Source organism: Salmo salar, chromosome ssa01 (genome assembly GCF_905237065.1).
Source record: "Salmo salar chromosome ssa01, Ssal_v3.1, whole genome shotgun sequence".
NCBI classification, from domain to species: Eukaryota; Metazoa; Chordata; class Actinopteri; order Salmoniformes; family Salmonidae; genus Salmo; species Salmo salar.
Genome location: NC_059442.1, coordinates 139,672,505 through 139,685,691, shown reverse-complemented (window position 1 = coordinate 139,685,691; position 13,187 = coordinate 139,672,505). Strand labels below are relative to the sequence as shown.

Here is a 13,187-nt window from a genome sequence, read left to right as displayed (position 1 = left end):
ACATGGAATAAACAAGTGTATAGTCAATAACACAATAGAAAAAAAGAAAGTCTATATACAGTGTGTGCAAATGGCATGAGGAGGTAAGGCAATACATAGGCCATAGTAGCAAAGTAATTACAATTTAGCAGATTAACACTGGAGTGATAGATGAGCAGATGATGATGAGCAGATGATGGTGTGTAAGTAGTGATACTGGTGTGCAAAAGAGCAGCAAAGTAAATAAAACAATATGGGGATGAGGTAGGTAGATTGGGTGGGCTATTTACAGATGGACTATGTACAGCTGCAGCGATCGGTTAGCTGCTCAGATAGCTTATGTTTAAAGATAGTGAGGGAAATGTAAGTCTCCAGCTTCAGCGATTTTTGCAATTCGTTCCAGTCACTGGCAGCAGAGAACTGGAAGGAAAGGCGACCAAAGGAGGTGTTGGCTTTGGGGATGACCAGTGAGATATACCTGCCGGAGCGCCTGCTACGGGTGGGTGTTGTTATCGTGACCAGTGAGCTGAGATAAGGCGGAGCTTTACCTAGTATAGACTTATAGATGACCTGGAGCCAGTGGGTCTAGCGACGAATATGTAGCGAGGGCCAGCCGACTAGAGCATACAGGTCGCAGTGGTGGGTGGTATAAGGCGCTTTGGTAACAAAACGGATGGCACTGTGATAGACTACATCCAATTTGCTGAGTAGAGTATTGGAAGCTATTTTGTAGATGACATCGCCGAAGTCCAGGATCGGTAGGATAGTCAGTTTTATTAGGGTAAGTTTGGCGGCGTGAGTGAAGGAGGCTTTGTTGCGGAATAGAAAGCCGATTCTAGATTTAATTTTGGATTGGAGAGGTTTGATATGAGTCTGAAAAGAGAGTTTACAGTCTAGCCAGACACCTAGGTATTTGTAGTTGTCCACGTATTCTAGGTCAGAACCGTCCAGAGTAGTGATGCTAGTCGAGCGGGCGGGTGCGAGCAGCAAACGGTTGAAAAGCATGCATTTGGTTTTGCTAGCGTTTAAGAGCAGTTGGAGGCCACAAAAGGAGTGTTGTATGGCATTGAAGCTTGTTTGGAGGTTAGTTAACACAGTGTCCAAAGAAGGGCTAGATGTATACAGAATGGTGTCCTCTGCGTAGAGGTGGATCAGGGAATCGCCCGCAGCAAGAGCGACATCGTTGATATATACAGAGAAAAGACTCGGCCCGAGAATTGAACCCTGTGGTAACCCCATAGAGAATGCCAGAGGTCGGGACAATAGGCCCTCCGATTTTACACATTGAACTCTGCGAAGTAGTTGGTGTCTGCGAAGTAGTTGGTGAACCAGGCGAGGAAGTCATTTGAGAAACCAAGGCTATTGAGTCTGCCGATAAGAATACGGTGATTGACAGAGTCGAAAGAGTCGTTTTGTTCAGTAATCCATTGGAACAAAGCGCAGTCACAACAGACAGACAAAAAATCTAAAAAGTACCATAAAAGTTCGTAGAAACATGTCAAACGATGTTTATAATCAATCCTCAGGTTGTTTTTGTCATAAATAATCGATCCTATTTCAACCGGACAATAGCTTCGTCAATAGAAAAGGAGAAAAAAGAAAGGCGGACTCCCAGTTACGCACTGGACTCATGTCTGGAAATTTCCACTGTCCTCTCATTGAAAGTGGTGTTTCTCCTTCATTTTTCAGAGTAAAAGCCTGAAACAATGCCTAAAGACTGGCCACATGTAGTGGAAGCCATAGGGATTTTGAACTGCGTCTTAAGTCTTTGTATGGTGGACAGGCTTTCAATGGAAAAACAGGCATTCCAAATAATAGCACTTCCTGGATGGATTTTCCTCAGGTTTTCCCCTGCCATATCAGTTCTGTTATACTCACAGACATTATTTGAACAGTTTTGGAAACTTTAGAGTGTTTTCTATCCAAATATATTATATGCATATCCTAGCTTCTGGACCTGAGTAACAGGCAGTTTACTTTGGGCACGCTTTTCATCCAAAATTCCGAATACTGCCCCCTACGCTAGTGAGGTTTTAACTTGGCTTTCAAAGACTTTAGAAAGGCAGGGCAGGATGGATATATGTCTGTAACAGTTTGGGTCTAGAGTGTCACCACCTTTGAAGAGGGGGGTGACCGCATCAGCTTTCCAATCTTTAGGGATCTCGGACGAAACGAGAGGTTGAACAGACTGGTAATAGGGTTTGCAACAATGGCGGCAGACATTTTTTGAAAGAGAGGGTAAAGATTGTCTAGCCCAGCTGATTTGTACGGGTCCAGGTTTTGCAGCTCTTTCAGAACATCTGCGATCTGGATTTGGGTGAAGGAGAAGCTGGGGAGGCTCGGGCACGTAGCTGCGAGGGGTGCGGAGCAGTTGGGTTGGGGAAGCCAGGAGGAAAGCATGGCCAGCCGTAGAGAAATGCTTATTGAAATGTTCGATTATCATGGATTTATCGGTGGTGACCGTGTCACCTAGCCTCAGTGCAGTGGGCAGCTGAGAGGAGGTGCTCTTGTTCTCCATGGACTTTACAGTGTTTCAAAACTTTTTGGAGTTAGAGCTACAGGATGCAAATTTCTGTTTGAAAAAGCTAGCCTTTGCTTTCCTGACTGCCTGTGTGTATTGGTTCCTGTGGAGGTAAGCCCAGGCACTGAGTGATGGTAAGAGAGGTTGCATCTCTGGACACGCTGGTTATACTGGGTGAGGTCACCGCATGTGTGGGAGGTGGGACAAAGGAGGTATCTGAGGCATGTACAGTGGGACTAGGGGCTCCGCAGTAAACTAAAACAATGATAATTACCCTAAACAACAGTATACAAGGCATATTGACATTTGAGAGAGACATAAAGAGAGGTATAAAGCAATCACAGGTGTTGATTGGGAGAGCTAGCTAAGTCAACAACGGGTAAGACAACAACAGCTAATCAGCTAAGACAAGAACAACAGGTAAAATGGCGATGAATGGGCAGAGAGGGTCGGTTAACTACACACAGAGCCTGAGTTCATCGCTAGGGCTGACAGATAAACAAAGGTAAACAAAGTGGAGTACCGTGATAAATGAACAGTCCAGCAGGCATCAGCTATGTAGCCAAGTGATCATAGGGTCCAGTGTACAGCAATAGATGAAACAGGGAAGCCGCTAGGTATTCGTTACTACGCTAGCACGCGGGAGACACGGCGTTTAAAGTTAGCAGTCCGGAGTAAGTAGAAGCGTCTGCTCTGTCGTCCGGTAAAGGCCGATTGGAGGCACAGCTGATGGAATTACGTCTGCGGACCAGTCGTGGTGGTACGGCGGGGCGCCATGTCGATGAAGGGACCGGGCCAGATGGCGAAAGAGGTATTGTAGTTGTGGTAATTTCATTTGCTAGCCGGGAGATGCACCTGGCTCAGTGCAAGCTTCGAGGCTGGGTCACTCAGTGGCAGCTAGCTAGCTGTGATGATCAATGGTCCAGGGTTTACGGCAGGAATCTGGTGTTGTAGTGGAGGAAAACAGTCCGAGTCTGGCAGGTATTATCCAGGCTAAAAAAAACGGCTGGTGCCTGAGCAGAGGGTAAAGGCCGCTGGCAGTGGCTAACAATGACTAAATAGCGAGTAACTTAGCTAATTTGCTGGCTACCTTCTGATGAAAGTTTTGGCTGTAGGGTCTAAAAGAATAGTGGATCCGTGTCACATTGAGTGAGGCGGGTTACCGGATGGTATATTTAATTTAAAAATGGAAAAAGATATTGAAAAATTAATTGGAATATATACAAAAAATCTGAAAAATACAAAAAGTAAATGAGAGGAAAACAAACTACATCTGCACTGCTATGCCACCTTGGATTACATAATGGGAGATAATGTCTAGATGTTTTTACGGTGTAGATCTAATATATCAATTGCCTGGTTTAGCTGATGAGACAGCGGATTGCACAATCAGATGGAAGAGAGAAAGTAAATATGCATTTCAACGTCATAGATTTAGTCGGTGATAATTTGTGGATTGAAACCGGCTGGAATTAAGTTTTAACCAATCAGCATCCAGGATTAGACCCACTCGTTGTATAATATAGAATACTGTAGTACTAACTATAGAATTCTGTAGTAAACCGTAGTCAACTGTAGTATACTGTAGAATCCTATACTCAACACTGTAGTATCCATCAATCTTGTAGTGCTTACTATAGACTTTTGTAGTATACTGTAGAATGCTATACTACACTGTTGTATCCCCTCGAACGTGTAGTGTTTACTAATGAATTGTATAGTATACTGGAAAATTATATACTACACACTGTAGTATCCTTCGATCGTTTAGTGCTTACTATAATTTTTTGTAGTATACTATAGAATATTACATTACACACAATGCTTACTATATAGCCTTTTCACATTTGAAGTCTGATTTTCAAGCACTGCACCTGTCTCTCTTTCTTTGTACTCTCTTAAGTATTATTTGATCACATTGACCTCATCTCTACAGCAGAATAACTGCATTTCACAGTGGACATTTGGTAACTCTTCGGCTCCAAATAAATACATGAATGAATACAGTTGCACATGGAGAATTCGAACGAGCGGCAACACAATTATTCCTGGCCGCTGTGATTTATGAAGCTTCCTTGCTGAGGTGAAGATACATTTTTAAAGGTGACTGGCTGCTTGTGAATTCACAGGTGTCGATGAATACATTTGGTCGACGGGAAGCCCATTAATTCCCCACATGGGATGTGTTAAACATATGGGGAAGTTGGTTAATAGGGAGTTGGTTATTGGGTTGGATCGAGAGGATAAAGTTCCCCTTGTGATCTTTGAATGAGGTGTTCTATACATCTACACTGAACAAAAAGATAAACGCAACATGCAACAATTTCAAAAATTTGACTGAGTTACAGTTCATATAAGGAAATCAGATAAAGGAAATAAATTCATTAGGCCCTAAGCTGTGGATTTCAGATGACTGAGGGGGTGGGGTCAATGTAATAGTCCGGTGGCCATTTGATTAATTGCTCAGCAGTCTTGTGGCTTGGGGGTAGAAACTGTTAAGGAGCCTTTTGATCCTAGACTTGGAGCTCCGGTACCGCTTGCCGTGTGGTAGCAGAGAAAACAGTCTATGACTTGGGTGACTGGAGTCTCTGACAACTTTATGGGCTTTCCTCTGACAGCGCATATTATATAGGTCCTGGATGGCAGGAAGCTTGGCCCCAGTGATGTACTGGGCCATACGCACTACACTCTGTAGCACCTTACAGTCAGATGCCGAGCAGTTGCCAAACCAGGTGTTCATGCAACCAGTCAGGATGCTCTCAATGGTGCAGATGTAGACCTTTTTGAGGAGCTGGGGACCCATGCCAAATCTTTTCAGTCTCCTGAGGTGGAGAGCATCCAAAAAGATTTTGTCGTGCCCTCTTCACGACTGTCTTGGTGTGTTTGGACCATGATAGTTCATTGGTGATGTGGACACCAAGGAAAGTGAAACTCTCGACCCGCTCCACTACAGCCCCGTTGATGTTAATGGGGGCTCGTTCGGCCCGCCTTTTCCTGTAGTCCACGATCAGCTCCTTTGTCTTTCTCACATTGAGGGAGAGGTTGGTGTCCTGGCACCACACTGCCAGTTGTCTGACCTCCTCCCTATAGGCTGTCTCATCATTGTCGGTGATCAGGCCTACCACTGTTGTGTCGTCAACAAACTTAATGATGGTGTTGGAGTTGTGTTTGGCCACACAGTCGTGGGTGAACAGGGAGTACAGGAGGGGACTAAGTACACACCACTGAGGGGCCCCAGTATTGAGGATCAGCGTGGCAGACGTGTTGTTACCTACTCTTACCACCTGGGGGCGGCCCGTCAGGAAGTCCTGGATCCAGTTGCAGAGAGAGCTTCGTGGGCACTATGGTGTTGAACGCTGTGCTGTAACAAAATGAACAGCATTCTCACATAGGTGTTCCTTTTGTCCAGGTGGGAAAGGGCAGTGGATCTGTGGATCTGTTGGGGCAATACGCAAATTGGAGTGGGTCTAGGGTATCCGGAAGGATGCTGTTCATGTGAGCCATGACCAGCCTTTCAAAGCACTTCATGGCTATATAGCCTTTGTGCAAGTTATTGTTACTTAATAATGAAATACTTATCCTCATCTCTTGCATCAATACTGCCTAGTCAGTTGTCCAGTCAGCTAGTGAGAGCAGGCTGGTCAGTGTGACAGCTGCATGGGTCAAGACATAGTCAGTAAGTATGAACCTTTGGCACTGCGGCAAAAGAAAATGGAGGATTCCATGCAGCGGCTCCATCCCTCTATTTGTGATTACATTTTTGGGTGTTCTGACTAGTGTGAAAATATCTCATCTAAACCTGTGACAGCATTATCTGCTGACTGCAAACACTTTCCATTTCTCAGTTAGACTCACCCATAAACATGCATTGATTATCAATGCAGTCACAGTCACAGTTGTGAGCGTGTTCAGTAAGGAATTGTAAAAAATGTGCTCTTTCTGTTTAGTCACTATCTTACAAGTGTATCTTCCCCCACCAAACACCTCTCTTGCCACCTGACAATCACACTTAATCTACCTCACACTGTGTCGTATTGTCAAAGAGCTATTGTGGATACCACAATGCAGGTTCGACTCAACTGAGCCAATAGTCTCTCAGGAATAAGCCCATGATGGAGTTGAAAGAGCCACTATTGGAAAGAATGATTTGGGAGGGCGGTAGGTACCTTTCCAGAGTGACCTCTGAAGTGGTTGCAGAATAATCCTATTAGACAAGGTCAGTGCGATGCGCTCCAATTACCTGCTGTCACAGCAGTGCCTTCCGGCTTTTTAGATGTCACAGGTGACTTGGGATAGGGCAAAGACAGAGAGCATGAAGTACTCGAAATACACAAAGCACGAGATCCAAAGGATGTTTCTCACACATCGAAGTTTAGCTATGTTTGAGATTGTTCTCTATGACTCCTTGAGTTACAAGGGAATTGTTTGAACTGATCCCCAGATCAGGCACTGTGTGAAAATATTATCATGAAATGTGCGCAAATCTGTATTCAATACCTGTCACTGTAAACTTCACATTTCTAAAGCATATCACACTACACCACAAATGGGCTGATTAGAACTACAGTTGTTTTGGTCAGAAACAAATTGTGAGTCAGCATTCAAATCATGCAACAGACCACTTGCCAAGGAACTTTGGCTCTGCATGTACAGTGCATGTACCTATTCAGGACACTGTCCCATGGAGAATTCACATGACAACGCTTGCATTAGTAACTTCTGATGCCATGGAACAGGATTAGTGGATTTAAGCTCATTGAAGCTATTTCCCCAGAGCGGTCAGGAGTCAAAACGGCATCTAATCAGCCATTCCTTAATCCTATGAAATTTGCATCAAAACAATGCCGCTACAGTGACCAATGAGCCTTTAATGCCTCCCACTGAGAATTCAATGCTGGCACGTATGATATCTGGTTTACATAACGGTTAAACAAGAACAAAACAATGCATAGGGCAGGAATTATTGTGTCCTTTTTTCAGGTAATAAACATCATCCTGTCCATACATTTGAGGCAAGATGAACATGACAATGTTATGGTGTCTCAGTGACATTATTTGACCTAATCTCATTGCCCAATCATCTCTATGGTATCTCTATGTGGATCCCTTGTTTGAGTTGTGTTGAAGTAATTATTCTTGACTACATTCACTTCACAAGGTGTACTCAGAGTACAGTTAGTTTTTCAGTTTTGCTTAACTAAGTCCCGTGTTCCTCTTCGTCCCCAATGGACAGACACTAACTAATGCAATAAATAGCAACCTATCTTAATTGTGTCTGTGAGCAAATTCAGGGCTTTATAGGAATCTGGTCGATTTTGCTGATCCTAACATTAGGTTTTGGTCAGTGACCAAACCATATTGGAGATTAACAAAAATGTTGAAAGAAAAAATTGTTGATGTCCCATTTGCAGGACAATTATATCTCAACAGAGCGCACTTACCCTACTTTACTGTTTTAGTTATTTTCATTTCCCTCCTCAACCCTTTTGAGAACCACATTTTCATCAACAAACCCCCCCCCCTCAATGTGTTAGAGTAAGATTTTTGTGGATTTTGGAGATGTAATTAATTTCAAATACTGTGTTTGTTAGCTAGAGAAGGACAACAAAAGATGGAGAAAAAGCCTGTGTACCTCAGATGGAGTCTACACATGAAGCTCATTATATGGCATATACTCGACATTACTATGTCTCATATCAGTGCATTCGCATGACTTTGACGGCAGAGCAATGTTTGAAATGCGTTGGCGGAACGTGGGAGGAATAAGGACAATAGCGCTGTGTCTGAAGTACTGTAGCAGTGTAACGTCAATTAGTCGTAATTACTACACCGCTGAATGATCCTCTGCCAAGGAACACCTAAAATGCCAATACAGGAAAGATCCACACTATTGATCCTATTCTGAGAGGACCGAGGAGCACCTCAAGGTGGAACTAAATTAACATATGTTGATGTTGTCCTTTTTGTGTTGAGGGTTTTTCAATGTGTTTGATAATTGTGTTTTTAGAGCATTTTGCAAACACTTGCTAATCAAAGTGTTTTGCCAAAGTAAAGTATCTAAAATCAGCATTTCTTTCTGATAGTAGCAAATTATTTCAGGGTCCTTACACCTGAAGATAAAGTATCTCTCTTGTAAAATAGAGTTGTAATCTCAATGAGACCAACCTGATAAAATTAAGGTAAAATACATGTCTTCATGTCCTGTTTGATAACATCATTGTATATCAAACACTCAGATCTTCACTTAATAGCCCAGTATTGGCAGAATAAAAAAATGCAACAACATGCAATATAGAGGTAACTGCCAAAATAAAGGAAACATCAACATGAAATGTATTAATAGAGCATTGGGCCACCATGAGCCAGAACAGCTCCAATGCTCATTGGCATAGATTCTACAAGTGTCTGGAACTCTATTGGAGTGATGCGACTTTGAATTTAATTTTATTGGGGCAAAAGACATATACAACAATATGTACAATATTGTATGTACAAATATATACATTGTGTTCCCAGAAAATAGCACTTAAAAGTACTAATTAAAACAGTTGTTTCCAAAGTGGTCCTAGATGGTAAAAACATTCTTCCATGAGAAATTCCATCAATTGGTGTTTTATTGATGTTGGTGGAAAACGCTGTCTCAGGCGGTGCTCCAGAATCTCCCATAAGTGTTCAATTGGGTTAAGATCTGGTGACTGAGACTGCCATGGCATATTGTTTACATGGTTTTCATGCTCATCAAACCATTCAGTGATCACTCGTGCCCTGTGGATGGGAGTGTTGTCATTTTATGGGGGCATAGACATGGTAGCTAAAATAATTGCCTGCCTAGCATTTTTATAAGCATGATGATGGGATGTTGTTGCTTAATTAACTTAGGAACCACACCTGTGTGGAAGCAGCTTCTTTCAATACACTTTGTATCCCTCATTTACTCAAGTGTTTCCATTATTTTGGCAGTTACCTGTATATTCTACTTGAAATGCAGATTGCATGCTAGGGTTTGTGAAGACACATACTGGGAGGGAGTCTCCAGACCCATCAGTGGCCAGCTGTGTTGGTGCTGTGATCCTGATCACGTTCTAGTTGGACTGGTTGATCACTCAAAAGCAACACCACAATATTGTCTTTGAGAAATGGGTCTCTGGTTACAGTAATAACTCTATTTGTCATGATTGACGATGCCCAAGGATGACGGAAATTCCAGTCTCTATTGTTTTCTGTAGCCTCCTGGTATATTCTCACACAATTTCCTAGCAAAGACAGTTATTTATGAAGAGTTATGCCCTTTAATGAATGTGGTGTCTTTGAGAAAATGGTGTAGTTATTTTTATGAACTTGCCTCAGCTCATCATAAGTTGTATAAATCAAAAACAGACAACCGTGAGGCAGATTGTGTATGGTTGGGTTTCTCTTCAGGGGCTATGAGGTGCATAGGGTAGGGTGATTAATATCCTCAAAAGATAATTGAAAGGTGCACTACTTTGCCCAAGGGATTGGTTGGGCATGTGGTTGAATTACAGAAAATAGCACATTCTTAAATTGCAGACAGCTAGCCATCAGCAGTTATCTACGATGTACTTTCCCAGCTAATAACTCTGGCTGAACTGCCTAGGCATTTGAAAGCCTAAAATGAAATTAGGGACAATGGGAGAAAATTTAAGTTATAACACATTTGATGAACAGTTTTGTTGCTTTGTTTGTTTGTGGAGGATATGAGTGTAAATATTAATAAATATCAGACGGGTGCAATTGCTTTAGTTACTTCCATCTATCTAGTTTGAAATAATACAATGTTTGTCATGCAAAATTGAGTACACTTCTCATATTCAATATGCAGATGAATAAAAATATCCTACCTATTCAGCTGAGCTAGGAAAGAACACATTTTTGTCAGATGAGCCCTTGATTATGTGAGTCAAAGAGGCCACATAGTTTCTATTTGGACTCAACTAGGGCAACATACACAGAGTGCAGTGACGGTCGCTGCCATTTAAGATGAGGGAAGAAATACATTTTTTTAATGAGCATTGCCTTATTACTATTAAAGCATATTGGATAACTGTCATTCATATTCCATTCACCTAACTCAATGTAACATCGATTGGTTTAGACTACTGTCACGATATTAGCTAACATCATAGTCAACATAGCTACTAGAACTAACGCTTTACAGTAGTAAACCCGCTACAATCATGCAGTGTACAGTCAGCAAGCAGTTTAGTAGTTACACCGGTGGGCCCCAGTGGCAATAAATTAATACAACCAAAAGCTTACCTTGACTTGGAAGTTCCAGTGCTGCATAGCAAGCAAGCAACCATAGCATCCCTCTCTGTTTGAGTGAGGTGTTTGAGTAGGCTAAACTAGTTAGCTGCATTCGCTAGATAAGTGAAAATAAAAGTAAAAAAAAATATATAACTAGCTCTCTCTCTTGCTTATCCTTCAGTTTTGAAGGAACTCATTTTTCAGAACTGTTCAACTATTATCTTTCTCTAGCTTTGAGTCAACTACTCACCATGTCATGCACTGCAGTGCTGGCTAACTGTAGCTTGTGCTTTCAGTACTAGATTAATTCTCCGATCCTTTGATTGGGTGGACAACATGTCTGTTCATGCTGCAAGAGCTCTGATAGGTTGGAGGACACCCTCTGGAAGTTGGAAGTGGGTGAGAACCATGATCCTCTTAGGTTTTGTATTGAAATCAGTGTACCCAAAGGAGGACTGAAACTAGCTGTCCTCCATGTTACCCCACAGAGTGCTGTTGAGGCTACTGTAGACCTTCATTTGAAAACAGTGTGTTTTAATAAATTATTTGGTGACGTGAATATAATAGTATGGTTTCATCTAAAAAGGATAACTTTTATTTGTATTTTACAGAAATTCACTGAGGAGGGTGGTGTTCTTTCCATGACATAGACTGTCCAGGTGACTGCAGGTGTAAGCTATGATCCCTTATTGATGTAATTTGTAATCCACTTCAATAAGACCTCCCGAGTGGCACACTGGTCTAAGGCACTGCATCGCAGTGCTTGAGGTGTCACTACAGCCCTGGGTTTGATCCCAGGCTGTGTCACAGCCAGCCGTGACCGGGAGACCCAAGAGGCGGCGCACAATTGGCCCAGCGTCATCCAGGTTAGGGGAGGGTTTGGCCTGCCAGGATTTCCTTGTCCCATTATACTCTAGAGTGTTACACAAATCTAAATATAATTTAGATTTTAGATTCTTCAAAGTAGCCACCCTTTGCCTTGATGACAGCTTTGCACACTCTTGGCATTCTCTCAACCAGCTTCGTGAGGAATGCTTTCCAACAGTCTTCAAGGAGTTCTCACATACGCTGAGCACTTGGCATCATTTCCTTCACTCTGCGGTCCAACTCATCCCAAACCATCTCAATTGGGTCAGGTGATTGTGGAGTCCAGGTCATCTGATGCAGCACTCCACCACTCTCCTTCTTGGTCAAATAGCCCTTACACAGCCTGGAGGTGTGTTCTGGGTCATTGTCCTGTTGAAATACAAATGATAGTCCCTCTAAGCGTAAACCAGATGGGATGGCATATCGCCGCAGAACACTGTGGTAGCCAAGCTGGTTAAGTGTGCCTTGAATTCTAAATAAATCACAGACGGTGTCACCAGCAAAGCACCCACACACCATCACACCTCCTCCATGCCTCACGGTGGGAACTACACATGCAGAGATCATCCATTCACCTACTCTGTGTCTCACAAAGAGACAGTGGTTGGAACCCAAAATTCTCAAATTTGAACTAAAAGACAGATTTCCACCGGTCTAATGTCCATTGCTTGTGTTTCTTGGCCCAAACAAGTCTCTTCTTATTATTAGGGTCCTTTAGTAGTGGTTTCTTTGCAGCAATTCAACCATGAAGTCCTGATTCACGCAGTCTCCTCTGAACAGTTGACGTTGAGATGTGTCTGTTACTTGATCTCTGTGAAGCATTTATTTGGGCTTCAATCTGAGGTGCAGGTAATTGCCGATTGCTGAGGATGGTAACTCTAATGAACTTATCCTATGCATCAGAGGTAACTTTGGGTGTTCCTTTCCTGTGGCGGTCCTCATGAGAGCCAGTTTCATCATAGCGCTTGATGGTTTTTGCGACTGCACTTCAAGAAACGTTTAAAGTTCTTGAAATGTTCCGGATTGACTGACCTTCATGTCTTAAAGTAATGATCGACTGTCGTTTCTCTTTGCTTATTTGAGCTATTTGCTATTTATGGCCTGTAGGCCTCATTGACCTTAGCTCATACAACTCATTTTTGAGTAAAAAAAAGCATCATGTATGGATTATTTTGACTATAGCAAATGCTCAGATGAAACGCATTGTGCTATTTAAGTTTAACAAGGACTCTCTCTCCTCGTCACCATTGTCATGATCAAAGATATGATCAAGAGCCTCACATACAGTATATTGGTTGGTCCTGCTGCCACAGAATTAATTGTGAGCAAGGCCTCAAAAAAGCTTTATGTACCAGAGCTGTGAGAAAAGTTCTACATATTATTGAAACATTGTTGCGATTGTTTGTGAAAATGCCAACAGGTGTGCTTCCCGTGGGGGAAAGATTCTATTGGGGAAAGGCTCCTGTGGAGGTGCCATGGAAGCCAAGAAGGTTAGTGAGGTGTGTGTGTGTGTGTGTGTGTGTGTGTTTGTGTGTGTGTGTGTGTGTGTGTGTGT

General features: G+C 42.6%; 1 long non-coding RNA gene across 1 annotated transcript in view; it reads left to right on the top strand.

Annotated features, from left to right (window-relative positions):
• The first annotated feature begins 2,898 nt into the window (after positions 1-2,898).
• Positions 2,899-13,187, top strand: part of LOC106565761 (uncharacterized) — a 35,938-nt gene continuing 25,649 nt past the window's right edge. The window contains exons 1-2 of the long non-coding RNA XR_001319726.1: positions 2,899-3,311; positions 13,053-13,122. This is a non-coding gene — a long non-coding RNA (uncharacterized lncRNA). The remainder of the gene's footprint in view (positions 3,312-13,052; positions 13,123-13,187) is intronic.